This window comes from Babylonia areolata, chromosome 28 (genome assembly GCF_041734735.1).
Source record: "Babylonia areolata isolate BAREFJ2019XMU chromosome 28, ASM4173473v1, whole genome shotgun sequence".
Taxonomy (NCBI): Eukaryota; Metazoa; Mollusca; class Gastropoda; order Neogastropoda; family Buccinidae; genus Babylonia; species Babylonia areolata.
The window spans coordinates 19,697,085-19,723,784 of NC_134903.1; the positions used below are offsets into that span (position 1 = coordinate 19,697,085).

General features: G+C 42.5%; 1 protein-coding gene across 1 annotated transcript in view; it reads right to left on the reverse strand.

The window, feature by feature from the left end:
* The window catches only part of LOC143302071 (uncharacterized), a 139,797-nt gene that overhangs the window by 33,451 nt on the left and 79,646 nt on the right, over nucleotides 1-26,700 (reverse strand). The gene's annotated exons all lie outside the window — the stretch shown is intronic.

The following is a 26,700-nucleotide window of genomic DNA, read 5'->3' on the forward strand; positions in this document are numbered from 1 at the left end:
ACGATCGGTTCAATTTTTCTTTTATGTTCATTCCAATTAATTCAGTGTCCACTTCAGGATATTTATATGCAGTAAACACATTGATGGAGTAGTTAGTATCACTGTATGTGTTCTGTTCAAATTTGTATTTCTTCCCTTTTAATTGTGAACAAGAAAAACGAAGTCATGTCTTCTCACTAAGCACAACCTACCTTCCAGCAAGTCAGTAGAATGCAGTTTTTAGAATTTTTGGATTTCAGAATTAACCTTAACAAAATAAAATGGTTAATGAAAAGGAAATACGTCTAAATTCGGGAGACTTACAATCTATTATTTGTATGACTGTGAAGATTTTTTGTCATACTATGTTTAAACCAAATTTGATATTGGCAGACTGAGTATTTCCTGAGAAAATGGCAATGTTAAAGTTTACCATGAACACACACACACACACAGATAACTGAACACTGGGTTAAAACACTGACTCACTTTGCTTACACAAGTGAGTAAAAAATTATAGAAAAAAAAACTATGATAGACAGATCGATTTTGTTTGTATGTTAATCTGTGATTTTAAAACTTTCTGAAAGTACACAAATGCAAAAAAAAATGATAAATTCTGACTTTTTCACACGCTAAGTCTTCAGGAGTGTTTCTCACAGCCTTTGTCGTTTGGTCCCAAAACTTCAACAGCAGAATCACCTGCATTCAGCATCAACAATCAGAAAAAAAAATGTCTGTAGCCTTCCATGCCCTGCTCCCATGCTTTTGATATGGATACTTGTACAGTGCCTATCCTCAATCTGAAACCAATCTCTTAAGTGATTTACAAAGCCTATCCTCAATCTGAAACCAACCTCTAAGTGATTTACAAAGCCTATCCTCAATCTGAAACCAACCTCTAAGTGATTTACAAAGCCTATCCTCAATCTGAAACCAACCTCTAAGTGATTTACAAAGCCTATCCTCAATCTGAAACCAACCTCTAAGTGATTTACAAAGCCTATCCTCAATCTGAAACCAACCTCTAAGTGATTTACAAAGCCTATCCTCAATCTGAAACCAACCTCTAAGTGATTTACAAAGCGTATCCTCAATCTGAAACCAACCTCTAAGTGATTTACAAAGCCTATCCTCAATCTGAAACCAACCTCTAAGTGATTTACAAAGCCTATCCTCAATCTGAAACCAACCTCTAATGATTTACAAAGCCTATCCTCAATCTGAAACCAACCTCTAAGTGATTTACAAAGCGTATCCTCAATCTGAAACCAACCTCTAAGTGATTTACAAAGCCTATCCTCAATCTGAAACCAACCTCTAAGTGATTTACAAAGCCTATCCTCAATCTGAAACCAACCTCTAAGTGATTTACAAAGCCTATCCTCAATCTGAAACCAACCTCTAAGTGATTTACAAAGCCTATCCTCAATCTGAAACCAACCTCTAAGTGATTTACAAAGCCTATCCTCAATCTGAAACCAACCTCTAAGCGATTTACAAAGCCTATCCTCAATCTGAAACCAACCTCTAAGTGATTTACAAACACTGCTGACTGTGGCTTCTCTTTCTCCTCCACTTCCACGGGGTGGGTTCCTGTCAATGTCTTTGGCATCGGCAAAATTATCACGAGTACCGTAGATGGAAGGATCCCATTCTCTGACCACCTGTGAACAGGTGTTGGAAGGATTGCCACCTTACCGTCATGTGGGGGCTAGCATGCCTCAGGGACCCCTAGAGCTATGCTGGCGGGAGCTTATGCTCTTGTTAGGACCACCCAGTCCAGACATGTGGAAGGGTAGAGCCTGGTGAAAGCATGATTCACTGGTCCTCCAGGGTGGGCGCTGGGCACAGGGTTAACAACCCTGTCCCATAAAAAAAAAAGAAGTTTTGTTGCCAAAACATCAACAGAAAGTTCTGCTGTTGCCCTGCAGGATAAGAGGGCATAACATGCAGTAATGAAGTCTGCTGGAGGGACATTGCGGTGTCTTCACCCCAGCAATGACATTCTGTCTGGATCTGGGACCAAGCAATTATTGCCATCATAGAGGGCTTCATAAACAACATCCTGTGCATGCTGAATGGGAACAGGCACTTCAGAACACCACCACAGTGACTCAGCAGTACAGCAGGGTTTGTGTCCTCATGATGCCCAACCATCCTCAGCTCCCAGCTGGCACCAGGACTGTGACAGACCAACCTGGAGGTGGCCTTGTATGGGGGGACTCAGGATCAGAAGCCTTGGAGTAATCCCAAACTGTGCAGATGATGGAGCAGCACAACCCCTCTGCCCCACCCCAAAAAACGGATATATATATATATATATATATTTTTTTTTTTTTTTAAATGGGTGGCACTGCATTTGATGGTGCACTGATTTGGGGCAGTGCACAAAATTTCACAGAGAAATTTATTGTGACAAGAACTCATTTTTGGATCACATGTGTGTTTAAATATGTGAGTCTATGTAATAACCCATTGTTTCATATGTGTGTGTGTGTGTGTGTGTGTCCTTGGTAAACTTCAACAAATTTGTTTTCCATTGAAATTCTTCATCAGTACTGGATATGGATTAAAGATAGTGACATAAAAATTCTTCTCCTTCCTTCATCATTTCATACAGTGGGCACTGTTTCTGCACTGAGGAAAGGCACCCCCCAGAGGGCCTGACACACTGAGTGCACACCATGGATACCCTGGGTTACCCAATCTCCCTTCACTTTTACAATCCTCTCGTCTCACACAGATCCGCCAATAACATTTAAGTTAGGACCGGGCACACCATTTCACCAGAAAGCACACACATCCGGTAGATCTGTAAAAAATCAAAGAATTGTGTGCAGCAGCTTTGTCTGCATCAATCTAAGTCACCCACAAAACTACACTGTATCAACAAATCAATGCACACATGCCTGAGCATACGTGCACACACACACACACACATGCAGACAAAACCACATAGCCATCCAATCCGGCACATACTGCACACTCTACTGCACATGCATACCAAATGGTGGGTGCAATGCTTCAGTGAGCAAGCGTTGACAAAAGGCCCCACACTGCAGGCAGGAAGAAGAGAAAGGGGACCGGGGAAGAACGCACACAGTGACACGCAGTGACACACACCAACCAAACCCCAAACCACCTCTAACGGAAAGATGATCTGTATGTTTTGTTTAGAGTATATAAGCTTAAAAAATAGTTCTATGTTAATTCTTTAATTCTCTCTACTGACAATCATAGTTCTCCCATGTGGAAAAACTTGAGACAAGTACAGGCTAAAAAATGAAAAACAAAACAAATTTATAAGAAACACACACACACACACACACAGAGTTTGCGTTTTTTTCCCCTGTATCTATCAGTCTGTGTGTGTGTGTGTGTGTGTGTGTGTGTGTGTGTGTGTGTGTGTGCGTGTGTGTGTGTGTGCATGCGCGTGTGTGTATGCATGTTTAAATAAACTTATACTTTCTGCACTAAAAGCACAACCAGTAATAATTAAACGGAATCAGAATCATAGTTTTGTAGTCTGCCCAAAAAAAATTTTTTTTTTTAATAACAACCAGCGCCTATACAATGATAGCTGGAAAAAAAAAAGGAAGAAAATTGCCAAGAATGACACAACTATAAAGACAAGCAAAACAGAAAACAAAAAACATTATCATCAAAAAGATCAAAACAAACAACAACAAAAATAAAAGAGGCAATCAAATGTTGCCTTGGGAAACCCCAGCAGTGAACTGTCTGCACCAACAAAGCTTCCTGTTCACTGGGCACGGCGTCATGTTCACTGACGCAGAACACAAACCCTCAACACTCCACCGTTGTGTCTAGCGCCTCAATCTCACTTCTGAATTCCTTACCCACGACACTGAACAAGATGGGGATAAACATTTCACGACCCAATCGCCCACAGCAATTCACCAACAGAACCTCTTCATACACTTGGGGGGACACAAACGATTTGCATGTTGTGCAGGCAGGCCTGAGAAAAGGAGAGAGGTTGTTATTGCGTGTGCCCGTCACATATCACTGACTCTTGCTACCATCACCCCCCCCGAAACAGTTCTGCCTGGGCGGCTCTGAATGAAAGTCATTACCTGTCGTCAGAGCTGCTCCACCTCACTGTGACCTCCTCTCTAATTCTCATGCAGTTGACGGCGGCACTGGCTGCACAATGGGAGACATGGAGACATGGGGTGGGGGTTGGGGGGGGGGGGTGAAGCTGGGGCTATATCGTTCTCTGTGTATCTCTCTGTCCCAATCACAATGGGTGAGCTTCAGCCGTCAACCTTCTTTCCTCGCTTCTTCACAAAACAGCGAGCGGAGGGGCGGTCAGCCATACTTCTTTTGTTCCTTTCCTTTCATTATCATCACCAGCAAGATCAGTCATCAAATGGTCGGCACAACTCAGTACAGCAGACTTACGTGGACTGGAGCGGAACTGTAGTGTGGTGCATTGTACACAACTGTCTGGTGCATTGTACACAACTGTATGGTAAACAACTTCTGGTTCATTGTACACAACTGTATGGTGCATTGTACACAACTGTACGGTGCAGCATATACAACTGTCTGGTGCATTGTACACAACTGTACTATGTATTGTACACAACTGTATGGTGCATTGTGCACAACTGTACTATGTATTGTACACAACTGTATGGTGCATTGTTCACAACTGTCTGGTGCATTGTACACAACTGTCTGGTGCATTGTACACAACTGTCTGGTGCATTGTACACAACTGTACAACTGTCTGGTGCATTGTACACAACTGTCTGGTGCATTGTACACAACTGTACAACTGTCTGGTGCATTGTACACAACTGTACAACTGTCTGGAGCATTGTACACAACTGTCTGGTGCATTGTACACAACTGTACAACTGTCTGGTGCATTGTACACAACTGTCTGGTGCATTGTACACAACTGTACTATGTATTGTAAACAACTGTCTAGTGCATTGTACACAACTGTACTATGTATTGTAAACAACTGTCTAGTGCATTGTAAACAACTGTACTATGTATTGTACACAACTGTCTGGTGCATTGTACACAACTGTACGGTGTACACAACTGTACGATGCAGCATATACAACTGTATGGTGCATTGTACACAACTGTATGGTGCATTGTACACAACTGTATGGTGCACTGTATACAACTGTATGGTGCATTGTACACAACTGTATGGTGTATTGTACACAACTGTACGATGCAGCATATATAACTGTATGGTGCATTGTACACAACTGTATGGTGCATTGTACACAACTGTATGGTGCACTGTATACAACTGTATGGTGCATTGTACAGAAGTGTATAGTGCATTGTACACAATTGTATGGTGCAGCATATACAACTGTTCAGTGCATTGTACACAACTGTATGGTGTATTGTACACAACTGTACGATGCAGCATATACAACTGTTCGGTGCATTGTACACAACTGTACAGTGCAGTATACACAACTGTACGGTGTGCATTGTACACAACTGTATGGTGCATTGTACACAACTGTATGGTGCATTGTACACAACTGTACGGTGCATTGTACACAAGTGTTCGGTGCAGTGGTGCAGTATTCACAACTGTACGGTGCAGTATACAGCGAACACAACTGCATGGTGCATTGTATATAACAGTATGGAGCAGTTCAGTATAATTATAGCTCAGTATGGTATGGAAAGGTGTGGTGTGGTGGTGGTGTATGGTATAGTGCTGTATGGTGTGGTATGGTAAGGTAAGGTAAGGTAAGGTAAGGTATGGTATGGTAAATAATAGTCAGGTATGGTCTGGTACACTACAGTAACTTTATGGTATGTTATGGTATGGTGGTAAGTTTATAGCATAGCATGATATAGCATGGTCTAGTAGAGTACAAGACACAAATTGATGTTATGGTATGGCATGGTAAGTTTATGGTGTGGCATGGTATGGTATGGTATGGTACGGTATGATATGGCATGGTAAGTTTATGGTATGGTATGGTAAGTTTATATGTTATGGTATGGCATGGTAAGTTTATGTATGGTCTGGTCTGGTATAGCAAGTTTATGGTCCAGTATGGTCTGATATGGTCTTGTCTAGTATATAGCAAGTTTATGGTCCAGTATGGTCTGATATGGTCTTGTCTAGTATTGCGAGATTATGATATGGTATGGTCTGGTATGGCATGGTACCATAAGTTTGAAATGGTATGGACGGGCGCAATAGCCGAGTGGTTAAAGCGTTGGACTGTCAATCTGAGTGTCCTGGGTTCGAATCACGGTGACGGCGCCTGGTGGGTAAAGGGTGATTTTTACGATCTCCCAGGTCAACATATGTGCAGACCTGCTAGTGCCTGAACCCCCTTCGTGTGTATATGCAAGCAGAAAATCAAATACGCACGTTAAAGATCCTGTAATCCATGTCAGCGTTCGGTGGGCTATGGAAACAAGAACATACCCAGCATGCACCCCCCGAAAACGGAGTATGGCTGCCTACATGGCGGGGTAAAAACGATCATACACGTAAAAGCCCACTCGTGTACATACGAGTGAACGCAGAAGAAGAAGAAGAAGAAGAAATGGTATGGTCTGGTACAGTAAATTAAGTTTATGTTAAAGTATGGTCTGGTACGGCATGGTACCATAAGTTTGAAATGGTATGGTCGGGTACAGTAAAGTAAGTTTATGGTAAGGTATAGTCTGGTACAATAAGTTTGTGGTCCGGTCTAGTCTAGTCTGGCATAGTGCATTAAGTTTATTGTATCATCTGGTCTGGTACGATGAGTTTATAGAATGGTACACTAAGTTTATGGTCTGGTCTGGACTGATCTGGTACAGTAAGTGTATGGTATGATTTGGCCTGGTCTTGTCTGGCACGGTAAGTTTATGGTATGATCTGGCCTGGTCTGGTAAGTTTATGGTATGATTATGGTAGGTTTATGGTCTGGTCTAGTATGGTAAGATTGAGACTGTCTCTTCAGGTACAGTAAGTTTACGGCATGGTATGGTCTGGTATGGTCTGTAAAGTTTACAGTTTGGTGTGGCACAGAACACTGTACAGCACTACACATCAAGGCACAATACAGTGACATCAAACATAGCACAGAACACTGTGCAGCACTACACATCAAGGCACAATACAGTGACATCAAACATATAAAGACAGACAGACATAGCCACATGGTCATCAACTGACTGCATCAAACATACAGATAACAAGACAGACAGACAGACATAGCCACATGGTCATCAACTGACTGCATCAAACATACAGATAACAAGACAGACAGACAGACATAGCCACATGGTCATCAACTGACTGCATCAAACATATAAAGACAGACAGACAGACATAGCCACATGGTCATCAACTGACTGCATCAAACATATAAAGACAGACAGACAGACATAGCCACATGGTCATCAACTGACTGCATCAAACATACAGATAATAAGACAGACAGACAGACAGACAGACATAGCCACATGGTCATCAACTGACTGCATCAAACATACAGATAACAAGACAGACAGACAGACATAAGCATGAAGTAATCTACTGACAACATAAAACATACGAATAAAAACAGACAGAAATAACCATAGGTTCATTGACTGAAATCAAACGGGTATACAGGTAAAGACAGACAGACAGACAGACAGACATTACCACAGGGTTGTCAACTAACAAAATCAAACAAACAGATGAAGACAGGCAGACAACTGAAAAAAAAAAGGGGGCTCAAATAACCAAATTTTTCCTTCTCTCTTTTCATCATTATTTCCAATTCTTTTTTCTTACTCTCTCTTTTCTTTTTCCTTTTTTCATTAACTTTCAAACTGTAATTAATAATGACAGTGAGAAAGAGAAAAATATACTTGAAATACACGCCGAAGGTGTAGTTCTCTTAGTAAATGAGCATATATATATATCTTTATATATAAATGTGTGCCTCTATATTTGCACGTACACATGTGAACTTTTATGTCTGCAAATTATGCATGCATGTGTGTATCTGAGCTGCATGTCTATGGGTACATGTACATGTACATGTGTGTGAGTGTGAGCGCACGCATGCGCGCGTGTGTGTGAGAGAAAGAGAAAGAGAGAGAGAGAGAGAGAGAGAGAGATCATGTTTTCAGGTGAGTCTGTGTGTGCATACATTTTGTACAACAAGAATCTATGTGTGAGCATGTATGAAGGGATGGGGGAAACTGTGCACTTCAGCAGGTGACTGCACAGGTGTGCGTGTGTGTGTGTGTGTGTGTGTGTGTAACAGGAACCTAAATATTTGTGCCAGCCCCAAACAGCAGCCGGCTGACTGACCTGGCAGCAGGTAAGTGACCTGGCAGCAGATTGTCTGGCTCAACAGGGAGAGAGTTGCTGGGCACGACCACCGACCCCACATCAAAATGCTCTGACGTGTGGATGTGTGGGGGTGAAGTGCTGCTAGTCACTGAAGGCTGCAGCACGGGAATTTGAATAATTTGAATTTGAATCCTGAGAATATTCAGATTAACAACCAGCTCCTCATATGATGCATGATCTTATGTACACATTTATGCATGCATGGATGCAGGGCAGTGCAGTGCAGTGCAGTGCAGTGCAGTGCAGTGTGTGTGTGTGTGTGTGTGTGTGTGTGTGTGTGGTGTGGTGTGGTGTGGTGTGGTGTGGTGTGGTGTGTGTGTGTGTGTGTGTGTGACAGACAGACAGACAGAGACAAAGACAGATAGTCTATGTCCTTCAATGTCTGTTCACTTTAAGTCATGTTAGACAAACAATTTGACTGTTTCCCTATTTCAGGCCAGGTAAAACACACACAAACACAGACACAGACACACACACACATATATATACACACCTCTGATGTGACACTCATGCATTATATGAGATGGTCATGCAATATATGATAAATGAGACAGTCCTGCATTATATGATAATGAGACAATCCTGCATTATATAATTAGACAGTTATGTGTTATATGATCAGTCATGCATCATATGATGTGACAGTTATGCACTGTATGAGATGGTCATGCATTATATATATAATTATATATATATATAATGAGACAGTTGGTCATTACATAATGAGACAGTCATGCATTACATAATTAGTCATGCATTACATAATGAGACAGTCATGCATTACATAATGAGACAGTCATGCATTACATAATGAGACAGTCATGTATTACATGATGAGACAGTCATGTATTACATAATGAGACAGTCATGCATTACATAATGAGACAGTCATGCATTACATGAGACAGTCGTGCATTACATAATGAGACAGTCATGCATTACATAATGAGACAGTCATGCATTATATGATGAGACAGTCATGTATTACATGATGAGACGGTCAAGCATTGTATAATGTGATAGTCAAGCATTATATGAGACGGTAAAACATGACAGTGAGATGGTCAAACATTATATGAGGTCATGCATTACAAAATGGAATGATTATGCCTTCCAAATTGCAATACATACGGTATGGTACGTTCTGGCAGACGGGCGCAATAGCCGAGTGGTTAAAGCGTTGGACTGTCAATCTGAGGGTCCCGGGTTCGAATCACGGTGACGGCGCCTGGTGGGTAAAGGGTGGAGATTTTTACGATCTCCCAGGTCAACGTATGTGCAGACCTGCTAGTGCCTGAACCCCCTTCGTGTGTATATGCAAGCAGAAGATCAAATACGCACGTTAAAGATCCTGTAATCCATGTCAGCATTCGGTGGGTTATGGAAACAAGAAAATACCCAGCATGCACACCCCCGAAAACGGAGTATGGCTGCCTACATGGCGGGGTAAAAACGGTCATACACGTAAAAGCCCACTCGTGTGCATACGAGTGAACGCAGAAGAAGAAGAAGAAGGTATGATATGATACAGTAACTTATTGTAAGGAAAGGTATGGTATAGTATGTTATGGTAAGTTTATGACATGGTGACTCATTATATGACATGGTATGACAGTGATGTAATGTATGATAGTGAGGCATAATGTGACATAGTCATGCAAAATACGACACTGACAAACATGCAACACAGCATACGAAAACACAGCAAAAGTCGCAGCCTGCTATTCTTAGCTACACACGAAAACATGTCATTAGGGTCTCATCTTTGGTAAATATTTTAGCATGAAACTTCCTGAAACTGTAATATTTCTAATGTTTACAGGTGCATGCACTGTTGGTACTGCTGTACACATTTGTCACTGAAGTTGCAAATTTCAGTGCATATGACTGCACGTTTTCTGATATTATATCAGTTGATTATGTGGCAATACACTTCATGACTGCAGTTAGAAAATGTTATTTTGATCTGGGACCTAAAGCCAAAGCTAAAAAAAAAAAAAAAAAAAAAATCAGCATTACAGGAAATATTTGTTGTTCAAATACGAATGCAGCCTTTCTCTCTTTTGAACATTCATTGTCACCGTTGACAGCTCTCTCAAGGCATGACATCAATCTTCCACTCGCCATTCTTGACTTCATTTGTGTACATTGAGAAAATATAAATATTCCAGTGCTTTTTTTTTTTTTTTTTTCGAAAAGAGTTTACTTAATGCTGAAGCTTTTGACACCACATACATGTTCAAGATAATTCTTGTTCTAAAGTTACAAGCAGGCAAATGTATGGGGTTTTTATTATGAGCCAATTTCTCCATTTGTTCTTTTCAGACACACCAACTTTTGACCTGTTGACGTCAGGTGACATCCTACAAGAGTGTTGCTATAGTGCCTATAGGACGTCCACTGATGTCCTGCATATGTTCCGATTTTTCCTTCTTTGGATTTTGGTTCAGTTCACATAAACCGACTCTGAGCAGTTAGTTTGGTGTGTCTGGATTATAAAAATACTACTTAGATGAACATACATCAGGTAGAAGACCCCTTTCTACTCGATAATGATTTGCTAACTGGACCACGTGAAACGCATGTGGGAAGGGAGTTGCATCATATGCAAAAATAGGCCTTGAAAACTTTTTTTTTTTTTTTTTTGCTGCCCCAACATCTGTACCGTTTCAGTGGCATTACTCCCACACCGCTCATTTAGATTCCCCCATACACGTCCACACCCAGGTTCGTCCATCGCAGTTCCAGCGTCGGCAGTCCACAGGGAACCATCGATGTTAGGTCGCCAGGAGGCCACACACCAGAGGAGACCCTGCACTGCTGCTGAGTCACTTCGGTGGTGTTCAGTGGTGCCTGTTCTGTTTTTTAACATACTTAGGACACCACCTACTAAGCCCCCTACAAACAGGACTTGAAAACTTCATCCAGTAAAGGGACTGGTCCCAGTTAGCGGATTTACACAATTCTGAAAGCTGTCCTCGTGATTATGGACAGGTAAAGTGATGGAGAATGATCTCTCTTGTCTGATGATTGGTTTTTTGACACAAAGGTGAATGACAACAACAGTGATGAAAGTGACAGCCCATTTGACGGTAATTCAGTCCGTTTCTCCAATCTGACAGTGTTTCTGAGGAAGTGACTATGACTGACAGAATACCTGCAGCGAGAGCCTTGGAAGAGGGGGAGGAGAGGGAGAGGAGTGATGTATGACAACAGGCCGAATTCCAGCCAGAGGGTGTGGAAGTGAGTGTGGCAGGGCGTGGCAGTAGGACATCAGTGAATCATCATTTCAATGCATACCGCCGAAAATAGACAATGGCAATGCCCCACAATTTTCATGAAAAGCAGGGTTGATTGTGCACTGGACATGAAACACATGCTTCTTGTTTTTAACGCTTGTTGTCGCTGAATCTGATGGTTTACTTTTTTGATGAGGAAGCACACCGGATGTACAACACTTTAATTGGCCCGCATGCAACTTGGAGGGAGTGAATGTCATCAAAGAACTTCACCCTCTGACTGGGAAAAGCTCTTAGGTGTCAAAAAGCTTGCCTGCTCAGTTTCTGAGAATGTGACTGACATTTTATATTGACTATACCCATGAGCGGGTGCTTACGGAATGGAGGTCTGCACAGATAAATCCAAAACCATGGTAAACAGCGTGAACATGGCCCATGCCACTATTTTTATGAACGGAGAACAACTGGAAGATGTCGGGAACTTCAAATATCTGGGAGCAACCCTGACAAAAGATGGAAGCAGCAAAGCAGAAATAAGAATTCGCATTGGCATAGCCACTGCAACCATGACCAAACTGAACAGAGTGTGGAAAAGTAACATCCGATTCTCCACAAAATTCAAACTCTACAAAGCCCTGGTGGTCTCCATTGTACTGTATGGTTGTGAGGCATGGACACTGACGGCTGAAACTGAAAGGAAGATCCAGGCTTTCGAGAACAAATGCCTGAGGAAGCTCCTTCAAATTCCCTGGATCGAGTACAGGACCAATGAACATGTACGGAGCAGAATTGAGAACCTTGCTGGACCTCAGGAACCTCTCCTTTCAACTGTGAAGAGACGCAAGCTGATATGGTTTGGACACAACACTCGACACACCAGCTTGTCCAAAACAATCATGCAGGCCATCAAGGGCGGGAGAAGAAGAGGAAGACAGTGGAAGAACTGGCATGAGAACATCAAACAATGGACTGGACTCCACACACGTGAGCTGCTGCCGGCGGCTGCCGACAGAGACAGATGGAGAAGGGAGGTTGCGTCTGCGGTCCGAATGCTTCCCCCAACGACTACTTTGTAGTTATGGGCCTGAGGTGAGGGTGAGGTGAGGTGATACCCATGTTTGTCACTGTTGGGACAGCGATTCACTTACATGTCTACACGAGTTGTGATTTGTTTTAATTTCTTCTACAGGTATAATCTGACAATAGACATGCTATGTCTAGCTGTATTTTATTTGATTTCTGTATGAATGCCATTCAGTGGAGGTGGAGATTACATTTTTGTTGCACAAAAATTATTATCTTGAGTTTAAATGGCTAATCAGTTATCTACAATCAAACTAATAGGGAAAAAGCCAAGATTCAAAATCTACATTCATTTTCCTCCACAAAAATGTCTACTTTATTTCTGCACCTCCCATAGTTTTTGTACTAGAATTAGAAAAAAATTATAACCCCCCAATCTTCAAAATTCCCTGGTAAGGGGAGAGCACTTTTTTTTTTGACTCACTTGTGTAAACAAAGTGAATCTATGTTTTAACCCGGTGTTCGGTTGTCTGTGTGTGTGTGTGTGTGTGTCTGTGGTAAACTTTAACATTGACATTTTCTCTGCAAATATTTTGTCAGTTGACACCAAATTAGGCATAAAGATAGGAAAAATTCAGTTCTTTCCAGTCATCTTGTTTAAAACAATATTGCACCTCTGGGATGGGCACAAAAAAAAAAAAAGATAATGAAGCCTAATTATATGCAAACTGCAATTACTGTTATATTTATATTTTTTGTATTCTCTAAACTTGGCAATTTGATCTGATATTCTGACCCAACAACAAGAGCTGTCATTATTATCATTTTTTGTTCAAACAGGAACTTCTTTTGCTAAGCATGGAAATTTTATTTATTTTGCAAACGTTTTGGTGCAGATAGTAAAAAAGGGAAATTACTCTAATTAATGCCAGGGGACTTAATTTGCTTTAAACTGATCTTTCTCATCTTAAACATTACATTTTGAAATTATACTCAATACATAAAAAGCTTGCGTGTTTTACTCTCAGTCACAAGTGAGTCTTGAAGGCCTTGCCTCTCTTGTTTTTTTTTTTTAAATACAAAATTCTCTGACACTCAACTGGTTAAAAGAATACAGAAGGAAAAAAGGAGACAGAACACTTCTGTTGTTTTTATCTGAATGTTCATCTGTAACTTTTAAACATTCTGAAAGTACATAACTGTCAAAAATGATAATTTCCAACTTTAGCTGGGTTTTCGCTGTGTTAGAAGTGTTTGTGGGTGTTTTGATTAGTGTGTGTGTGTGTGTGTGTGTGTTACGAAGTGGGGGACTGTGGACTGCTGTGGGGTCAGTGCATGTTGATGTGAAGCATACTATGTTCCTGTGAATCTGCAAGAGCAGTGGACACTGCTGCCAATGTCCATATATATGCATGTAACTGAAATGTAGTAGCCATGTAAGGAAACTGGCAGGAATGTGTGCATATCATTGTGCGTGCGTGCGTGTGTGTGTGCGTGCATGCGTGCGTGTGCGTGTGTGATTAGCTAAGCTGACAAAAAATGTGTGTGCATGCATGACCTTGGTGCAGCCAACAACAATGAAGAATGAAGGAAGCAGGGGAGGAGGAGGAGGAGGAGGGGAAAGAGAGCGGGAAAGAGAGAGAGAAGGGTGAAGGCAGACAGACAGTCAGTCAGCCAGAGACAAAGCGACAATGGAGGGAGAGAAGAGATGGACAAAGCGACAATGGAGGGAGAGAAGAGATGGGCAAAGCAGCAATACAGGGAGAGAAGAGATGGGCAAAGCGACAATGGAGGGAGAGAAGAGATGGACAAAGCGACAATGGAGGGAGAGAAGAGATGGACAAAGCGACAATGGAGGGAGAGAAGAGATGGACAAAGCGACAATGGAGGGAGAGAAGAGATGGACAAAGCGACAATGGAGGGAGAGAAGAGATGGACAAAGTGACAAAGCGACAATGGAGGGAGAGAAGACATGGGCAAAGCGACAATGGAGGGAGAGAAGAGATGGACAAAGTGACAAAGCGACAATAGAGTGAGAGAAGAGATGGGCAAAGCAGCAATGGAGGGAGAGAAGAGATGGGCAAAGCGACAATGGAGGGAGAGAAGAGATGGGCAAAGCAACAATGGAGGGAGAGAAGAGATGGGCAAAGCGACAATGGAGGGAGAGAAGAGATGGGCAAAGCGACAATGGAGGGAGAGAAGAGATGGGCAAAGCGACAATGGAAGGAGAGAAGAGATGGGCAAAGCGACAATGGAGGGAGAGAAGAGATGGGCAAAGCGACAATGGAAGGAGAGAAGAGATGGGCAAAGCAGCAATGGAGGGAGAGAAGAGATGGGCAAAGCGACAATGGAGGGAGAGAAGAGATGGGCAAAGCGACAATGGAGGGAGAGAAGAGATGGACAAAGCAGCAATGGAGGGAGAGAAGAGATGGACAAAGCAGCAATGGAGGGAGAGAAGAGATGGACAAAGCAGCAATGGAGGGAGAGAAGAGATGGGCAAAGCGACAATGGAGGGAGAGAAGAGATGGACAAAGCGACAATGGAGGGAGAGAAGAGATGGGCAAAGCGACAACGGAGGGAGAGAAGAGATGGGCAAAGCGACAATGGAAGGAGAGAAGAGATGGACAAAGTGACAATGGAGGGAGAGAAGAGATGGACATAGCAGCAATGGAGGGAGAGAAGAGATGGACAAAGCAGCAATGGAGGGAGAGAAGAGATGGGCAAAGCAGCAATGGAGGGAGAGAAGAGATGGACAAAGCAACAATGGAGGGAGAGAAGAGATGGGCAAAGCGACAACGGAGGGAGAGAAGAGATGGGCAAAGCGACAATGGAGGGAGAGAAGAGATGGACAAAGCGACAATGGAGGGAGAGAAGAGATGGACAAAGCGACAATGGAGGGAGAGAAGAGATGGACAAAGCGACAATGGAGGGAGAGAAGAGATGGGCAAAGCGACAATGGAGGGAGAAAAGAGATGGGCAAAGCGACAATGGAGGGAGAGAAGAGATGGATGGGCAAATGGGCAATGTGACAATGGAGGGAGAAAAGAGATGGGCAAATGGGCAAAGCGGCTATGGAGGGAGAAAAGAGATGGGCAAATGGGCAAAGCGGCTATGGAGGGAGAGAAGAGATGGGCAAATGGGCAAAGTGACAATGGAGGGAGAGAAGAGATGGACAAAGCGACAACGGAGGGAGAGAAGAGATGGACAAAGCGACAATGGAGGGAGAGAAGAGATGGACAAAGCGACAATGGAGGGAGAGAAGAGATGGACAAAGCGACAATGGTGGAAACTGGGACAAAGACAAAGGGGTGAACTGATAACCCAATGACAGACAGACAGAAACAGATATCCGACGTTAAAGTATTCCTTATAAACACGACAGCAGTCAAACATTTGTGAGCCAAACATCTATCAGATGACAGAGAAACACATTTCTTAGAGAAAAACAAAATGAAAAAAAAAAAGTACACTCTTTATAGATACACCACTGCAAGCCAATGCTCCTCGTGTTTTCCACTGGCAACTACAATGGTCAATAAAAGGTAGAAACAAACCAAGGTCTTACACAAATAAGAAAAAAAAAACACCTAAAAAGTAAATTTTCTTGAAACAAACAAGCACTCACCAAGCCACCAGTGTGACTGAATTTGCTGAGAACTGCTACAAACTTCCTAAAGAGGGGCTGAAACCGTCCTTTGGAACAGCCAACCTCTTGTGAGGAAAACATATATTCAAGCACAGTCCAATGTGATTCACCACACTGCGGAACCAGTCATGCATGGGTGCATTCAAACGTAATTCAGCGTACACCTGAACTGATCATGTAAGAGTCACAGTTGACAGAATTTCACAGGGAAAAGACCAGATGACATGCAAGGTCTCAGCCATGACAAAACCAGACGGATGTGTGCAAAGGATGTATGCTGGCTGACAAATTAGTGAGTATGGGGGATGTGGACAATGGGTATGGACACAGAGAGACAGAGACAGAGAGAGAGAGAGAGAGAGAGAGAGAGAGACAAAAAACTATGAGAGAGACAGAGAGGGAATGAGGGAGGGAGGGAAAAGGTGAGAGGGGAAGAGAAGGAAGAGAGGAGATTGGGAGAAGGGTGTCATCCTGATTCGCCTATTTCCGATTCACCTATCACTAAATTGAAGATCCTGTTTCACCTATTCCTAGTTCGCCTATGTTCTCTTTTGCTATGTGCATGTGCACGTGCATTCGCAAGTCTGTGTGTTAAAAAAAATTTTTTTTTAAAAGCAAGAAAAAAAAGCTCAATTTCTCCACTGCTAGCCTGGTCTCCTGCATTTTATCCTAAACTGAACTGTATCATAGTTGCTCAGAGGTTGCTGCCATGAAAGCACTTATTATGCCCGGTCTCAAGACCCACAGAATATTACATGTACCCACACAAGTTGACAGAAGTATCTGTGCACAAACATTAGTGTGTATATCTGTAAGTATATTTTTGTGTATGTGTGTGTGTGTGTGAGAAAGAGAGAGACAGACACAGACAGACAGAGAGAGAGAAAGCGACGGAGTAGGTGAAGTCAGACTGGTGGGTAGGCAAATGGGACAAAGAATTGAACACTCAAGAGGCCACTGTGGGTGGTGTGGCATGATCAAAGAGTAGGCAAACCAGGAAGAGGTGAATCAGACCCGCACCTGGCGCAATAGCCGAGTGGTTAAAGCGTTGGACTGTCAATCTGAGGGTTCCGGGTTTGAATCACGGTGACGGCGCCTGGTGGGTAAAGGGTGGAGATTTTTACGATCTCCCTGGTCAACATATGTGCAGACCTGCTAGTGCCTGAACCCCCTTCGTGTGTATATGCAAGCAGAAGATCAAATACGCACGTCAAAGATCCTGTAATCCATGTCTGCATTCGGTGGGTTATGGAAACAAGAACATACCCAGCATGCACACCCCCGAAAACGGAGTATGGCTGCCTACATGGCGGGGTAAAAACGGTCATACACGTAAAAGCCCACTCGTGTGCATACGAGTGACTGCAGAAGAAGAAGAAGAAGAAGACCCGCACCGGGAGAAGGGGTAAGAGGCAGAGGTGGGTGGGGGAATGCTGTGCAGGACTGCTTCCTTGCGCCTTTATTCTGTTGTATGTTCTTGCTTATCTATTATTTATTCACCTTTTTTTTTTTCCCCTCAAGGCCTGACTAAGCGCGTTGGGTTACGCTGCTGGTCAGGCATCTGCTTGGCAGATGTGGTGTAGCGTATATGGATTTGTCCGAACGCAGTGACGCCTCCTTGAGCTACTGAAACTGAAACTGTTCTGACATATCTACAATGCTCCACACACACATACATACTGCACAAACTGCTACGCATGATATAAGATATATATATATATATATATATATATATATATATATACACACACACACACTGCATAAACTGCTACGCATTATATAATTGTGTGTGTGTGTGTGTGTGTGTGTGTGTGTGAGAGAGAGATTATCAAAACTGCTGTAAATTCTGGGGAAGATGAAAGTTTGCAAAGCAAAAGGCAGCAGTCAGGACTCTTCATGCCTGACCAGCCTGTTGGATGCAAGTGTAAGTGAGGCATCTCACACATTTCTTCCAAGCCCAATCCCTTAGTTTTTAACATCCCCTAAAAGGATCGTAAAGGATTCAGATTCTATATCTGTTTGTGTACATACAAGAACACAACAGCCACATAATAATAATAATAATAATAATAATAATAAAGGTATTTATATAGCGCTGAATCTTGTGCAGAGACAAATCAAAGCGCTTTCGCACCAGTCATTCACACGCATGCATAACTCTAAAACTGGAGAAACTGAAGACAAGGGAGAGGCAGGGAAGGGAGGCTATTTTGGGAAGAGGTGGGTTTTAAGGCCAGAGTTTACAGAGCTGAGTGTGGAGACTTGACGAAGCGAAAGAGGTAGTTCATTCCAACTGCAAGGTCCAGAGACAGAGAAAGAATGGCGGCCAACAGTCGAGTGTTTGAATCTGGGTATGCGTAAACTGAGTGGATCTGATGCTGATCGCAGTGAGCGAGATGGAGTGTAGAAGTGAAGGCAGCCGCAGAGATAGGAAGGGGCAGATTTGTGAATACATTTATAACATAGAGTACTGATCTTGTACTTTATTCTGTGTGAGATATTTCTTAAATGCTCCTGTTTGGTTTACAGACCAGTTTTTATGTCTTCTTTGTTGTCAGTTTCAGTTTCAAGGTGTCAAAACATCAAGACATATGGACTGATCATTATACACTATACATCTGCTGTAGTAATAATAAAAAAGAAGCATATTCCTGATTGACATAAAAGCCTAACATGCTTAAAAACCTACCCTTGGATTGTATAAAATATTAACATTAAAGACTTGAAATACATAAATAATTACATTAAAATATAGAAGAATGAAAGATACTTAGAATGTAAACCACTGAAACCAGAAAACACACACACACACACACTGTAACAAACACACACAGTGGAGTGATGGCCTAGAGGTAACGCGTCCGCCTAGGAAGTGAGAGAATCTGAGTGCGCTGGTTCGAATCACGGCTCAGCCCGCCGATATTTTCTCCCCCTCCACTAGACCTTGAGTGCTGGTCTGGACGCTAGTCATTCGGATGAGACGATAAACCGAGGTCCTGTGTGCAGCATGCACTTAGCGCACGTAAAAGAACCCACGGCAACAAAAGGGTTGTTCCTGGCAAAATTCTGTAGAAAAATCCACTTCGGTAGGAAAAACAAATAAAACTGCACGCAGGAAAAAATACAAAAAAATGGGTGGCGCTGTAGTGTAGCAACGCGCTCTCCCTGGGGAGAGCAGCCTGAATTTCACACACGGAAATCTGTTGTGGTAAAAAGAGAAATACAAATACAAATACATGCGCGTGCGCGCGCTCACACACACACATACACACTTGTCACACATAATGCACACATCACATTACTTATGTTCACTAATTTTCAGAACTTTGTATTTTCTACATAGAATTAAAAAAAAACAAAAAAAAAACCAACCCAACAAACTGGGATGAGAGATGTAGGGACTGAATCTCCCTGGGGTCAAACTACAGGGGTGGCATTTCAAACACAGCGCCTGTCTCTATGGTGAAGGGATTTCTTCAGGTGTATCAGGTCAGCCAAGCCTGATACCAGAACAAAACTGCCTCCAAAACAGGTCAGACCCAGCCCCACTCAGCTGCCATATCTAGGTTGCCCGGAAACCATTACCTGTAATCCCACAGGACCTGTACTCACTCTCTTACAACACATCCTGCCCCCTCCAGTCCACTGGTCATAGTGATTGTCGACAAATTGACATAGAGAGAGAGACAGAGAGAGATAGGGGGGTGTCAGAGAGAGGGAGAGAAAGAAGACAGAGAAACTGAAAGATCCGGCACTAAGATAGAACAGAAAGGGAAGGTAACAAAGAGAGAGAGAGAGAGAGAGAGAGAGAGAGAGAGAGAACAAACTAATGAACGAACGAAAACGTTTTAATGAACATCAGCCAGGACGGGAGCGGATGGGGCGAATGAGGTTAAAGCAATCAACAAATGTATCTAACATGTAGTTTTCATTACACATCTACAATACAAGTCATGTTCTTCCTCCAGAGATATCTTCCATCACATGATTAAAAAAAAAAAAAAAAAAAAAAAAAAAAAAAAGCAGCAAACTTTGGCTACAGATAGGAATAACAATTCAAGCACTACATGTTATCAGTCAGACATTTTCTTTTCTTTACAGCATGAAAAATGCATCTGGAGACATGTATAATGTTTGTACCATTCCCCTTAAGGATAATGTTCAGTGAATCACCTGAACTCTGAAGGAATTTATTTATCCCTCAGATCTCCATACACTGCACATTCAAAAAAGAAATGCCATCAATTTTCAATAAAAATGTTCATTCAACCAATAGTTTATGTCTCTCTCATTAAGGCTATGCCTAAACAGATTATCTAATGGCAATATGTTAAACCAAGCTTGTGTAAGTGCAACCTGGAGCATTGAGCATTCATTGTTAAGATATTTTTCCTTTTAACAAACATTTTTAAAGGTTTGATAATAAAATGACATTTACAACACAGCATTGTTAAAGGAGGATGAGAAGAGAGAGAGAGAGAGAGAGAGAGAGAGAGAGAGAGAGAGAGAGAGAGCGAGCAGAGAATAAACAGACTTTTCTATCAATGAAGATAGGGTACAAAACGTCATTCCACGTCCAAATATGCATGACAAAGAGGACAGAAAGACGGAAAGAGAGAAATAAAAGAAAGGACAAGAAACATCCACTGATAATGAGAGACACAGAGATAGAAACAGAGACAGAGAGAGACACATAGAGCTAGAGACACTGAGAGAGTCACACACACACACACACACACACACAGTGACAGACAGGCAGACTGAGACAGAGGCAGAGGCAGAGACAGAGAGAGACAGAGGGCTTTCTTTCTGCTTTACTCAGAATTTATCTTCTTCTTTTTATGCTTCATCGCCAAGTCACATTTTACATCTGTGTGTGTGTGTGTGTGTGTGTGTGTGTGTGTGTGTGTGTGTGTGTGTGTGACATTCTCACACACACACACACATATATATATAGATTTATGCAAGACATTGATCTGTATATTATCAGTAATTTTAATATGTGTCACATTAATACAATGTGTGGTACTTGGTAGTGTGATATTAAAATCAAATCATAACTCTCTCTCTTTCTCTCTCTGTCTCGTGGACACATGAACACACACACACACACACACACACATGAACAAACACACACACACAATAAACACAAACACACACACAAACAAACAACAACACAAAACAACACGTCTAATATCACTCAAAGTGAAAAGACGTTAAAGACAGAACACACGAATACACACACACACACACACACGCGCGCGCGCGCGCACGTTGTTTGAAGCAGTGCACACACACAGAGGGCCACACAGTAATGGGGAACAAAGCCGGATGAACACCGCCAGTCGTTGTGCAGCCGTCAGTCGGGTCGTTATCTTATCAGCCGTTGGCCGCTGTGACTGTGGGACACACTCCGGTACAGCTGACCTACCCCAACCCAGCGATAACACACACACACACACACGTTCCCTGTCCTCACGACCTGTCAGCTCACACACACACACACTGTGCCCACCCCACAACGCCTGCCATCACCACCACTCTGTCTGCCACGCAAACAACTCATTGCGGAACTACTAAAAAAAAAAAAAAAAAAAAAAAAAAGAGCCCGAATTATGCACAAACACACGTCCCCCTACACTTCAGCACAACACTGATTAAAAGACAAAAAAAAGAGGAAACTGCGCTGCACACACACACACACACACTCACATACACACTGGGGGTGGACAGGTACGCTCACTCACTAGTAAAGGCCAAGCCCAACCCAAGTTCACCTGGCGATAGTGAGCCCCCAAGTCCAACTCCCCTCAGTCCAAAAGTGCAATAACGCCCTTCCCCCAAGCAAACAAACCCCGCCATAAACTATGCCCTCAAGTCGACCATGACAGTTGTGAAGACTTTGGTCAACTACATGACTCGTGCTTTTCGCAGGCACGCTGTCGTAAATGGCTGCCACCATCTTCAGTAGAAACTGGATGTAGTTCTTGGGCAAACCGTTTCGAGTTCAGACCTGTACACTTCCTTACTAAACCATCATGTCCATTCTCCAATGTCCGCACATCAATTTTGACCTTTCCCTCATTGACTTCAATCAAAGTAACCTGCATCATCCACCTTGTCCATGTTCATCGTGTTGCCGGGTGGTGAAGTGGAGTGATGGCCTAGAGGTAACGCGTCCGCCTAGGAAGCGAGAGAATCTGAGGGCGCTGGTTCGAATCACGGCTCAGCCGCTGATATTTTCTCCCCCTCCATTAGACCTTGAGTGGTGGTCTGGACGCTAGTCATTCGGATGAGACGATAAACCGAGGTCCCGTGTGCAGCATGCATTTAGCGCACGTAAAAGAACCCACAGCAACAAAAGGGTTGTTCCTGGCAAAATTGTGCAGTGTAACATACAGCATCTACCATCCAACTCAGCATACAAAAAAGTCACCTTATTCCCAATAGCAAAAAACAAAATATCAGTATTTGGTGTCACTTTCCCAACTAATATCTGAAACATATAAAACATAAATACACCAAAACAGATGAATAGCAAGCATTTTGTTGAATCGGAACACAGTCAGTGAACAGATACCAAGGACATGTCATCACAAAGTCAGTGAAGTGATACCAAAGCCATGCGTCACAACTGTAAACAAAAAGTGATGCAAGTTTCCCCTTGTCAGGAGTACAAAGGTCAAAACGGCATGTGACCTTTGGGCAGGATGGTAAGCTGGCCACACACTGTCAGTGTCCTGACACCAATGGTTCCCATGGTGATATCAGTGTTTTGTTGTATTGTATTCTATTCTATTCTATTGCATTGTGTCATTCTTTGTGTTAATTTCGGGCTGCTCTCCCCAAGGAGAACATGATGATGCAGTGCAAAGCCATACTTTTTTTTTCTGCCTGCAAGAGTATTTGTGTTCCTACCACAGTGGATTTTCCACAAAATGTCACCAGGGAAAATGTTGCTGTGGTTGTTTTTTTTATATGTGCTACGGGCAAGCTGCACACAGGACCTCAATTTATCATCTCATCCAAACGACTAGCATCCAAATCATCACTTGAGGTCTAGTGGAGGAGAAGAAATACTGGTGAGTTTGGAATTTGATCCAGTGTACTCAAGATTCTCTTGCTTCCGAAGCAGATGTGTTACCACTAGGCTACAACTCCACACTGGTGCGCCATCAGTCATCACAAGGTGATATCAATAATGATACACCATTGTTCATCACCTAATATATCAATAATGAGGTACCATCGGTCATCACAAGGTGATATCAATAATGAGACACCATTGTTCATCACCTAATATATCAATAATGAGGTACCATCGGTCATCACAAGGTGATATCAATAATGAGACACCATTGTTCATCACATAATATATCAATAATGAGGTACCATCGAACATCAAAAGGTGATATCAATAATGAGACACCACTGTTCATCACCTAATATATCAATAATGAGGTACCATCGGTCATCACAAGGTGATATCAATAATGAGACACCATTGTTCATCACCTAATATATCAATGAGGTACCATCTGTCATCACAAGGTGATATCAATAATGCGAAACCATTGTTCATCACCCAATATATCAATAATGAGGTACCATTGGTCATCACAAGGTGATATCAATAATTAGACACCATTGTTCATCACCTAACATATCAATAATGAGATACCAATGGTCATCACCTAACATATCAATAATGAGGCACCATCGGTCATCACCTAATATATAAATAATGAGGCACCATCGGTCATCACCAGATGATATCATACATATCAATAATGAGATACCAATGGTCATCACCTAACATATCAATAATGAGGCACCATCGGTCATCACCTAATATATAAATAATGAGGCACCATCGGTCATCACCAGATGATATCAATAATGAGTCACCAATAGTCATCACCAGATGATATCAATAATGAGGCACCAATGATTATCTCCTGGTGACATCAGTACTGAGGCACCAATGATTATCACCTGATATCAGTACTAAGGAACTAATGATTATCACCTGGTGACATCAGTACTGAGGCACCAATTATCTCCTGGTGATATCAATAATGAGGCACCAATGATTATCTCCTGGTGACATCAGTACTGAGGCACCAATGATTATCTCCTGGTGGTATCAGTATTGAGGCACCAATGATTATCACCTGGTGACATCAGTACTGAGGTACCAATGGTCATCACCGATATCAATAATGAGGCACCAATGATTATCACCTGGTGATATCAGTATTGAGGCACCAATGGTTATCACCTGGTGACATCAGTACTGAGGCACCAATGGTTATCACCTGGTGATATCAATAATGAGGCACCAATGGTTATCACCTGGTGACATCAATAATGAGGCACCAATGGTTATCACCTGGTGATATCAATAATGAGGCACCAATGGTTATCACCTGGTGACATCAATAATGAGGCACCAATGATTATCACCTGGTGAAATCAGTACTGAGGCACCAATGGTTATCACCTGGTGACATCAATAATGAGGCACCAATGGTTATCACCTGGTGACATCAGTACTGAGGCACCAATAGTTATCACCTGGTGACATCAATAATGAGGCACCAATGGTTATCACCTGGTGACATCAGTACTGAGGCACCAATGGTTATCACCTGGTGATATCAGTACTGAGGCACCAATGGTTATCACCTGGTGAAATCAGTACTGAGGCACCAATGGTTATCACCTGGTGACATCAGTACTGAGGCACCAATGGTTATCACCTGGTGATATCAGTACTGAGGCACCAATGGTTATCACCTGGTGAAATCAGTACTGAGGCACCAATGGTTATCACCTGGTGACATCAGTACTGAGGCACCAATGGTTATCACCTGGTGACATCAGTACTGAGGCACCAATAGTTATCACCTGGTGATATCAGTATTGAGGCACCAATGATTATCACCTGGTGAAATCAGTACTGAGGCACCAATGGTTATCACCTGGTGAAATCAGTACTGAGGCACCAATGGTTATCACCTGGTGACATCAGTATTGAGGCACCAATGGTTATCACCTGGTGAAATCAGTACTGAGGCACCAATGGTTATCACCTGGTGAAATCAGTACTGAGGCACCAATGGTTATCACCTGGTGATATCAGTATTGAGGCACCAATGATTATCACCTGGTGACATCAATAATGAGGCACCAATGGTTATCACCTGGTGATATCAGTACTGAGGCACCAATGGTTATCACCTGGTGACATCAGTACTGAGGCACCAATTGAACGCGGACAAAACTGAAGCAATGATCATAGGAACTAAACAAAAACTCTCTTCGATCACAACTGACACAATCAAACTTGGCAGTACATTCATCCCTCTTTCCAGTTCAGTGAGGAACCTCGGCCTTGTCCTTGACAACGCACTGTCCATGCAAAAATTTTATATGTCAGACATGTCTATCCTGCTACTGTCAATTGCGGTGCATCAGTTCCATCCAGAAATATCTGTCCACTGACGCAACATCTAGACTTGTCGTTTCTCTCATTCTCTCTCGCCTTGACTACTGTAACTCTCTATTATCTGGTTTGCCTGCTTCATCCATTCAGTCCCTTCAGCGCATACAAAACTCTGCTGCCCGACTCGTCCTCAGAAAGAAAAGATCTGAGCACATCACTCCTCTTTTGCAACAGCTCCACTGGCTCCCTGTTTCACACAGAATAAAGTACAAGATCAGCACTCTATGTTATAAATGTATTCACAAATCAGCCCCTTCCTATCTCTGTGGCTGCCTTCATCTCTACACTCCATCTCGCCCACTACGATCGGCTTCGGATCCACTCTGTTTACGTATACCCAGATTCAAACACTCGACTGTTGGCCGCTGTTCTTTCTCTGTCTCTGGGCCTCGCAATTGGAATGAACTTCCTCTTTCGCTTTGTCAAGTCTCCAAACTCAACTCTTTCAAGTCTGGCCTTAAAACCCACCTCTTCCCGAAATAGCCTCCCTTCCCTGCCTCTTCCTTGTCTTCAGTTTCTCCAGTTTTAGAGTTATGCATGTGTGTGAATGACTGTTGCGAAAGTGCTTTGATTTGTTTCTGCACAGGATCCAGCACTATATAAATACCATTATTATTATTATTATTATCATTATTATAAATCAGTATTGAGGTACCAATGGTTATCAAGGTGATATGAGTACTCAGGCACCATCATGGTGACATCAGTGAATACAGACTGGAACAGTCCATCTTTCTCTTCCTACTTGCTTCAAGAAGAAACATTCTTCCATATATTACTTTGTGACTGACGATTCTGTCAGTCTGACATGAGAGTTGATATTTTTTACTCCACCAAATGCAGGGAAAGCTGTGTGTTGCATTCACACTATTGTTATATGCTGCTACCCAAGCTATATTTAGCAAAATAACTTTTTTGCAGGAACAAAATGACAGACAGG